This window comes from Saccopteryx leptura, chromosome 1 (genome assembly GCF_036850995.1).
Source record: "Saccopteryx leptura isolate mSacLep1 chromosome 1, mSacLep1_pri_phased_curated, whole genome shotgun sequence".
NCBI lineage: Eukaryota > Metazoa > Chordata > Mammalia > Chiroptera > Emballonuridae > Saccopteryx > Saccopteryx leptura.
In genome coordinates, this window is record NC_089503.1 from 246,845,358 (window position 1) to 246,855,476 (window position 10,119).

At 44.7% G+C, this 10,119-nt stretch overlaps 1 non-coding gene across 1 annotated transcript; it reads left to right on the plus strand.

Annotated features, from left to right (window-relative positions):
* Positions 1–1,213: 1,213 nt before the first annotated feature.
* Positions 1,214–1,320, plus strand: LOC136390213 (U6 spliceosomal RNA). The gene has a single exon (XR_010748645.1). It is a non-coding gene; the product is annotated as a U6 spliceosomal RNA (small nuclear RNA).
* The last annotated feature ends 8,799 nt before the right edge of the window (positions 1,321–10,119 follow it).

Below are 10,119 nucleotides of genomic sequence, written 5' to 3' on the forward strand. Positions count from 1 at the left end.
CAGTTAACTCTTTAGGCGCCCGGGAAGCTAGGATTCAGGATCTGCGTTTCCCACCTGAATTTCCCCGGGCAGGGGGTCGACCCGCTAGCTGGGTGCAAGCACGCCTCTTCAAGTTCACAAAGCGAGGAGCGCAGTTTTAGCAGAGAATATTAATCACAGCAACTATATCAGCTTGCAAAATGCCAAGCGCATTTACAATGTGGATTGTACCAAAGTCAATTTTCTGGTTTTGATATTATATAAAGTGATACCACTGGGAGAAGCTGGGTAAAGAGTACTCGGGACCTTTCTGTACTATTTTTGAAACTACCTGCCTATAATTATTTCGAATAAAAAGTTTTTTTTTTTTTAATCAAGTGCTCGTCGCTCATTATTTCCACAAGGATAAATTGAGTGTCCATCAAGTACCAGGCATTGCTAGAAATGGATATATCAGTGAACAGAACACCTTGCTAGTTCCACCACTTTACGTGTTTTTACAGTACTTGGATTTCTCTGTGCCTCAGTTACCTCATCTGCACACTGGAGTAGAGTAAGCAGTACTAACCTCAGTTTGGAGAGAGTAAAAGTAACTAAATAAATACATGTAAAGGGATTAGCGCCATGCCTCAGTTCTCAATACACGTCAGCTATTTTAATTAGCTACCATTGTTGTTAATAAAACATTTATTTCAGGGGCTGGTTTACCAAGTTTCAGGCACGAGGCTAAGCGCTTCCTATCGCAACTTCACTTTCCATTTCACTTTCTCTCCAGGGTGAGGCGCTAGAAGACGTTTACATTTCTGTCCTAATCTGACCCTTAGAAATGGTTGTGCTTTAATATTATTTTTGAAACGGTCGTATTTTTTTATTTACTTATTGATTTTAGAGAGAGAGGAAGGGAGAGGGGGAAAGAAACAGAAACATTGATCTGTTCTTGTATATGCCCTAACCAGGGATGGAACCCGAACCCTTAACCTTTGCTTATCAGGACCACACTCTAACCAACAGATCTATAGGGCCAGGGCCAAAAGGTTGTATTTTAGATATTTGGCTGGAAGGTTAGCATTCAATTCCGTTATCTTTATTCTTTGTAAAGAGCTCAGTTCAATGCATGGTATGCAGTAGGCTTTCAGTAAGTATTTCTCACATCAATGAATGATATTCTCATTAGCGCAAGTAAAACTGTTTTGGTGAATCTTCCCCTAAATTCACTGTCAAGAGGAGAGGGACTGTGCTCACTTCAGCAGCCCATATACTAAAATTAGGACGATACAGAGAAGATTAGCATGGCCCCTGCGCAAGGATGACACGCAAATTCGTGAAGCGTTCCATTTTTTTTTTAATAAAAAATAAAAATAAAAAAAAGAGGAGAGAGACTGCAGTGCTTTTCCTGAGCTGGGAAGAGGGGGAGACGTTCATCAGCAAAAAGATGCAAACTTGAATCTGGACTCTATAATGCACTCCTCCCACTCCCCCACATTCTGCAAATGTGTGCATTTTGCTTTGTAAAGTAATGTCCCATCCCTGATTTTGTTTAATCAGATTGCTATCACTATCCCACATTTAAATCAAGAGGAAACTGAGACAAGAGCTGCTCAATAAATAACTTGTTTTTGAGGTTCAGAGCAGGCAGTAGATATCAATTCCACAGGCTCAATCTGGGGTCTTTAAACAGCTACATCTGTGTTCCTGACATGTTTTATGTTAATTTTACAAGGCAAGGGTATGCACCATTTGACCAGCTTTCGGCAATAGATACTCAGTTTTATTTCACAGAAGCAAAAGTTTCCATTATGAGGAGGTTGAATCTTCTCTCAAATGAATAGATTAAGAAATTTTAATATATTGTAAGTTGCAGGAGCAAAGTTTAGAGGAAATAGGAAAATATAAGTCCTCCCACACACACACACACACACACACGCTATTACCCTTCATGGAGAGGTGTTCAGGCTCATGGCTGCAGGGAAGGGGCCAGATGTTGGCTGGGCCACCGCTATACCTAGATTCACATTTTAGCAGGAGCCTCGGGGAGGCGCGGGGCTTTAGCAGAGAGCAAAAGCAACCACAGCCTGATTCAGAGTCTGCAGTAATAAATACAGGCGCGGGGTGGGGGCAAGAGCTGGGAAGAACAACAGAGAAAAAATTAACCTCTGCAGGGAGACTCCGCTGCGCATGTGCTTCCTGCCGCGCAGGGAGGGCAAAGAAGTGGCCATAGCGGCTCCTGCTGACTCAGAGGAAGTTACTGCAGCCCCTTGATACCACCACCCCTTAAATCAATTAATTCATTTAATCCTACCCACACTGTGGGCTTTGGATGGGTTTATATGTGCAGGAGCAAACTGGGGCTCAGAAACGTTAAGTGATTTGCTCAAGTCCACCCAGCTAATAAAAGCCAGGAACCAATGACTCAAAAAGGAATGGTTTAGAGGTATACACGTACAATGGACTATTATTCAGCCTTGAAAAAGAGAAATTCTGACATGCTACGAACATGGATGAACCTTGACCTTATGCTCAATGAAATAAACCAGTCACAGAAGGACAAATACTGTGTGATTCCTATTATAAATGCAGAGACAGAAAGTAGAATGGTGGGTGCCAGGGGCAGGGGAGGAGGAATGGGTAGTCTTTAATGGGGACAGAGTTTCAGTTTGGGAAGATGGGAAAGTTCTGGAGATGAATGATGAATAGAGGAGATGGTTGCACAAAAATGTGAATGTACTATAATAAATACACTAAAACGATATACTTTAAATGGTTAAAATGGTAAATCTTATGTAATACACACACACACATAACAGCACACACAACAAAGGCATGGTTTAATCAGGGAGCAATTCTGTCTCATTACTATTTCCTACATGTCCTTTCTTTCCTTCTTTCTCTTTTTTTTAGCGAGAGGGAGACAGAGACAGACAGACACAGACAGGAAGGAAGAGAGATGAGAAGCATCAACTCATAATTGCTGCACCATAATTGCTTTCTCATATAAACCTTGATGGGAGGGGGCTTCAACCAAGCCAGTGACCCCTTGCTCAAACCAGCGACCTTGGGATTCAAGCCAGCTACCTTTGGCTCAAGTCAGCAACCATGGGTCACATCTATGATCCCATGCTCAAGTAGGCGGCCCTGAACTCAAGCTGGCAGCTTTGGGGTTTTGTTTTGTTTCTGTTTTTTTGGGTTTTTTTATAAGATGGATCATTTTTTAATTTTTTTTTAAAGAGTGTACTTTATTTATTTATTTATTTATTTTACAGAGACAGAGAGAGAATCAGAGAGAGGGATAGACAGGGACAGACAGACAGGAATGGAGAGATGAGAAGCATCAGTCATTAGTTTTTTTGTTTTGTTTTGTTTTATTTTAGAAAGGAGAGAGAGAGGGAGAGAGACAGAGAGAGAGAGAGGAGAGAAAGACCGAGAGAGAGAGAGAAGGGGGGAGGAGCAGGAAGCATCAACTCCCATATGTGCCTTGACCAGGCAAGCCCAGGGTTTCGAACCGGCGACCTCAGCATTTCCAGGTCGACGCTTTATCCACTGCGCCACCACAGGTCAGGCCCAGTTATTAGTTTTGTGGGGTTTTTTTGTATTTTTCTTAAGTTGGAAACGGGGAGGCAGTCAGACAAGATTCCCGCATGCGCCCCACTGGGATTCATCCAGCATGCCCACCAGGGGACGATGCTCCGCCCATCTGGGGCGTGCTCTGCTGCAATCAGAGCCATTCTAGCGCCTGAGGCAAAGGCCACAGAGCCATCCTCAGCGCCCAGGCAAACCTGCGCCAATGGAGCCTCAGCTGCGGGAGGGGAAGAGAGAGACAGAGAGGAAGGAGAGGGGGAGCAGATGGGCGCCTCTCCTGTGTGCCCTGGCCAGGAATTGAACCCGGGACTCTTGCACGCCAGACCGACGCTCTACCACTGAGCCAACCGGCCAGGGCCCAATCATTAGTTTTTCGTTGAGCATTGCAACACCTTAGTTGTTCATTGATTGCTTTCTCATATATGCCTTGACCGCGGGCCTTCAGTAGACCGAGTAATCCTTTGCTGAGCCAGTGACCTTGGGCTCAAGCCAGTGAGCTTTTTGCTCAAACCAGATGAGCCTGCGCTCAAGCTGGCGACCTAGGGGTCTCGAACCTGGGTCTTCCGCATCCCAGTTCGACGCTTTATCCACTGTGCCACCACCTGGTCAGGCTTGAACCTGGGTCCCCAGCATCCCAGGCCAATGCTCTATCCATTATGCCACCCCCTGATCTGGCCTTAGATATATTTTTGATTTGGTTGACACAAGCCATACATCCTAAGTTTATTTATTTTTTATTTTTTTTACATCCTGAGCTTAAATTCTAGTTCTGTCCTTACTGGCTGTGTGACCTTGCGCAAGTTATGTAACCTTTCTGACCCTCAGATTATGCATGTAAAATGTTCAATAAAAGCCCTGGCCAGATAGCTCGATTGGTTAAAGCATCATCCCAAAGTATAGATGTTACTGGCTCGATCCCCAGTAAGGGCATATACAGGAACAGATTGAAGATGTTTCTGTCTCTCTCTCTCTGCCTCTCCCTTCTTCCCTCACTAAAATCAATAAACAAACAAAAAAAGTTAAAAATAAAATAAAAAATCCCTGGCTGGTTGGCTCAGCAGTAGAGCATCAACCCAGCATGTGGAAGTCCCAGGTTAATTCCTGGCCAGGGCACACAGGAGAAGCACCCATCTGCTTTTCCACCCTTCCTTCTCTCCTTTCTCTCTGTCTCTCTCTTCCTCTCTCACAGCTAAGGCTCCATTGGAGCAAAGTTGGCCCAGACGCTGAGGACGGATCCATGGCCTCCACCTCAGGTGCTAGAATGGCTCTGGCAGCAACGGAGCAACAGCCCAGATGGGCAGAGCATAGCTCCCTGGTGAGCATGCTGAGTGGATCCCGGTTAGGCATATGCAGGAGTCTGTCTGACTGCCTCCCAGCTTTGGAAAACTAAAAAAAAAAATAAAACAAATAAAGTAAAATAAAATAAACTGTTCAAGGAAAAAACCAAAGGCCCAAAATGGCATCTCATGCTAAAAGCCCATGATACCAAACCTAGATTTAATATCTGATCTAATTAGGTTTTGGCCTCTTCCAGAAATGTAATCTTAAATCAACCAGTCTGAAATTTTCTGATTAAGCACCAGTAAGGTAATCTGTCACATGAGCCCTCTCCATCCCTATTGAAACACAAGGAAATCTACATGGTAAAAATGTTTCCCCCTCTCTTCCCCAAAGAAAAGATGTCCTGACTCCCAAAATAATCCTTCCCTTTCTTTTGTCAATATCCTTTGGTCTGCCCTTCTTCCTATAAAAACTTCCATTTTGTACATCAACCTTGGAGCACCCTTTTACTTGCTAAATGGGATGCTACCTGATTCATGAATCACTTAATAAACCCAATTATATAGATATTCAAATTTACTCAGTTGAACAAAAATATTAATACTTTCCCCTATTCATAAGGAAGCATATGAGTGGAGACCTCAATGAGAACCCCTGATACATCCTTCTGTAGGCCTTACCCTATAACACTGGATCACACTTGAGAGTGATTCTGCCCTCAGGGTGGTGTCTGCGGAAATCTGTATTTGTCCCAATGGGGTACTCCTGGCATGGAATGGGTGGAGACCAAAGATGCTGCCTGACCTGTGTTGGCACAGTGGGTAAAAGCGTCGACCTGGAACGCTGAGGTCACCGGTTCAAAACCCCAGGCTTGCCTAGTCAAGGCACATATGGGAGTTGATGCTTCCTGCTCCTCCCTCTGTTTTTTCTATCTCTTTCCTCTCTCTGTCTCTTTATCTGTCTCCTCTCTCTAAAAAAATGAATAAATAAAATGTAAAAAAAATAATTAGAAAAAAATAAAAGAATTAGAAAAAAAAAAAAAGATGCTGTTCAACACACAATTGTGCCTGGGCCAACTGTCCCCCACTCCCAAGAGAATGATCCTGCCCTGAATGTCCATGGTGCTGAGGTTGAGAAAAACCCCATGTGATTATGCTTTAAATTTTTTTAAATTTTTATTTATTTATTTATTTATTTATTTATTACAGAGATAGAGAGAGGGATAGACAGGGACAGACAGACAGGAACAGAGAGAGATGAGAAGCATCAATCATCAGTTTTCCATTGCACGTTGAAACACCTTAGTTGTTCATTGATTGCTTTCTCACATGTGCCTTGACCACAGGCCTTCAGCAGACGAGTAACCCCTTGCTGGAGCCAGCGACCCTGGGTTCAAGCTGGTGGGCCTGCCCTCAAACCAGATGAGCCCGCACTCAAGCTGGCGACCTCGAGATCTTGAACCCAGGTCCTCTGCATTCCAGTCCGACGCTCTATCTACTGCGCCACTGCCTGGTCAGGCTAAATTTTTATTGTATTATTTTTAAATTTTTTATTCAGTGATTTTAGAGAGAGAGGGAGAGCGAAACATCAGTTTGTTGTATGCATTCATTGGCTGATTCTTGTATGACTAGGGATTGAACCTGCAATCTTTGCGTATTGGGGCTACACTCTAACCATCTGAGCTACCCAGTCAGGTGCTCTAAATTTTTAGAGTGTGGATAGTATTCATTCATCCAACACACATTTCATATTTAGTGAGCACCTATTTGCCATGAGACAGTGACTGAGCTGGAGACAAAGGACAAGCAACCTCTATCCTGGTAGAAATAGAACCATGCCTGTAGTGTTAGGAAGGAGGCCCTTGTGACTACAATAGAGTGGGGGTGAGGGGAGTAAGCGATGGCAGAGGGAGGGGATGGAGGCAAGTGTTGCAGAACCTGTGGACCTCAGGAAAGATTTGGGCTTTTTACCCCAGGGAAGTAGAAGCCCTGTAGGACTGTGTTTAGAGGAAGGATGGGACCTGACTCATGCTCATCACGTGCACCCTTCTGTGACCATTTCTAGGAGGACACTCTGTGAGGGCAAAGGCAGAGGGGATTGTGCTAGTCCAGGCTGGTGCTGGAGATGATGGGTACTAGACCGAGGTGGCCCTTATCAAGGGGGTGAGAAGTGAGCTGATTTAGGATAGATTTGGATGATGGAACAGACGGGCACCTTTAAAAAATTGCTTTTAGAGAGAGAAAGGGAAAGAGAGAAACATTATTTGTTTTTCCACTTATTGATGCATTCATTGGGTGATTCCTGTACATGACCAGGGATTGAACCCGCAATCTTGGTATATTGGGACAATGCTCTAAACAACTGAACTACCTGACCAAGGCCTGGAACAGACAGTTTTGGCTGACGTGTTGAATGTGAAGAATGAGAGGCGTCGGGCTCTGAGTTCAACATTTTGGGGATAGAGCATTGACCTGGAATGTTGAGGTCACTGGTTCGAAACCCTGGGCTTGCCCCGTAAAGGCACATATAACAAGCAATAAACAACTAAAGTGAAGCCACTATACTTCTCACTCCCTACTTCTCTCTGTAAAATCAATAAATAATATCTTTAAAAAAAAAGATTTTGGCCCAATAAAGTAGAAGGACGAAGCTTTCATCAGGATGGAGCTTCTATCAGCTGAGAAGCCAAAAGGAGCAGGTTTAGTAGAGAAAATAGAAAGCTCAGCATGGTGCATGTGAGACACTGTGAGATCCCATGTGGAGGCATGAGGGTAGCTAGACATAGAGTCCAGAGCTGAGAGGGAGGCCAGTGGCTGCAGGGATAGATTTCTCAGCTATGTTAGGATTGCAGGAGGTAGGATACAAGTTGTAGGATTCCCTTATATGAAGTGTGCAGAGCAGGGAAATCTATAGGCTGAGAAGGGGTTAAGGAGTTACAGCTAAGAGGAGTGGCATTTCCTTTTCAGGTACTAGAAATGTTTTAAAATTAGAATGTGATGACAGAAAACTCTTTACCTAATTGTACATAAAATAAACCCCATGAACTCTGTCCATTTTTCTCCATCCCCTCTGCCCTCTATCCCTTACCCTGGTCCAGGACCACATCATCACTTGCCTTGGTCACACAAATCCTCTTACCCCATGTGCTGGTTAATTTTGTGCCCACCTGGCTGGGCCATGGTGCCCAGATATATATTTGGTCAAACATTATACGTACTGCCTGACCAGGCGGTGGTGCAGTGGATAGAGCATCAGACTGGGACATGGAGGACCGAGGCTCAAAACCCCGAGGTCGCCAGCTTGAGTGCAGGCTCATCTGGTTTGAGCAAAGCTCACCAGCTTGAGCCCAACGTCGCTGGCTCAAGTAAGGGGTCACTTGGTCTGCTCTAGCCCCCTGGTCAAGGACATACGAGAAAACAATCAATGAACAACTAAGGTGCTGCAACAAAGAGTTGATGCTTCTTATCTCTCTCCCTTCCTGTCTGTACCTCTCTCTGTCTCTGTCACACAAAACAAAACAAAACAAAAACATTATACATACTGAATGTTTCTGTGAAGGTTTTTTTTCTCCCACTGATTTGAGAGAGACAGAGAGGAAGGGAGAGAGAAGCATCAATACATTGGACCATGTAGGTGTTCCATTTAGTTGTGCGCTCATTGCTTGCTTCTTGTATTTGTTCTGACTGGGGATCGAACCCATGACCTTGACATGCTGGGATGACATTCTAGCCATTGATTCACCTCGCCAGGGTCAGTGAAGGTGTTTTTGGATGATATTGATATTTAAATTGGTGGACTGTTAAGTAAAATATATTGCCCTTACTAATGTGGGCGGGTCTCATTTAATGAGTTAAAAGATGCAATAGACTAAAAATCCTGATTTCTCCTAGCAAGAAGGAATTCTGCCAGCAGATGATCTTGGGACCTGAATTGCCAACTTCATCTGTTCCCTGGGTTGCAAATTCAGATTCATATCTTTATTTATTTATTTATTTATTTATTTATTTATTTATTTTTCTTCTTTTCCAAGTGAGAGGAGTGGAGATAGAAGACAGACTCCCGCATGCACCCCAACCAGGATCCACCCAGCACACCTCAACTAGTGCTGATGCTCTGCCCATCTGGGGCCATGCTCACACCACACTATTTTTAACACCTGAAGTGGAGGCTCCCGGTAGCCATCCTCTGCACCCAGGACCCATGCACTTGAACCAATCGAGCCATGGCTGCAGTGGAAGACAGAGGAGGTGGAGAAACAAATGGTTTCTCCTGTGTGCTCTGATGGGAATTGAACCCAGGACATCCACACACTGGGCTAAAACTCTACCACTGAGCCAGCCAGCCAGGGCTCAGGTTCATATCTTTTTATGCACTTGTTCTAGGTGAGATTGATAAGTCACTTAACCACCTAAGACCTTAGTTTTCTCATATGTGAACTGTAATCAACAATAGCATCTATTTGCTGGGGTTGGCCAGTATGAGGGTGAAATAACATGTTAAGCGCTTAAAACAGGGCTTAACACTAAGTATTAGCTTTTATTATCATCATCATTTTCTTGGGAAGTGGAATTCACAGGGTTTTTCTATTTCCTCCCTGCTGATTGGTCTGTTTAGGCTTTCTGCTTCTTCATGACTCAGTCTAGGAAGGTTGTATTCACAGGGTTTTTTTGTGTGTGTTTTTTTTGTTGTTGTATTTTTCCAAAGCCAGAAATGGGGAGGCAGTCAGACAGACTCTCGCATGCGCCCGACCGGGATCCACCCGGCACGCCCACCAGGGGGCAATGCTCTGCCCATCTGGGGCGTTGCTCTGTTGCGACCAGAGCCACTCTAGCGCCTGAGGCAGAGGCCACAGAGCCATCCTCAGCGCCCAGGCCAACTTTGCTCCAATGGAGCCTTGGCTGCGGGAGGGGAAGAGAGAGACAGAGAGGAAGGCGCGGCGGAGGGGTGGAGAAGCAGATGGGTGCTTCTCCTGTGTGCCCTGGCCGGGAATCGAACCGGGGACTCCTGCACGCCAGGCCGACGCTCTACCACTGAGCCAACCAGCCAGGGCCGGAATTGTCAGTTAAAGGTTGACATCCTTCTTCCAAAAGGCAATCAACCCAGCCATTTTCTTTTTTTTAAGATAGAGAAAGACAGGAAGGGAAAGAGATGAGAAGCATCAATTTTCCTTGCGGCAGGCACCTTAGTTGTTCATTGATTGCTTTCTCACCTGTGCCTTGACTGGGGGGCTCCAGCCAAGCCCCCATTTTCCATACTAGGTCCTTTAAAAGTTCTCTGCTGCCT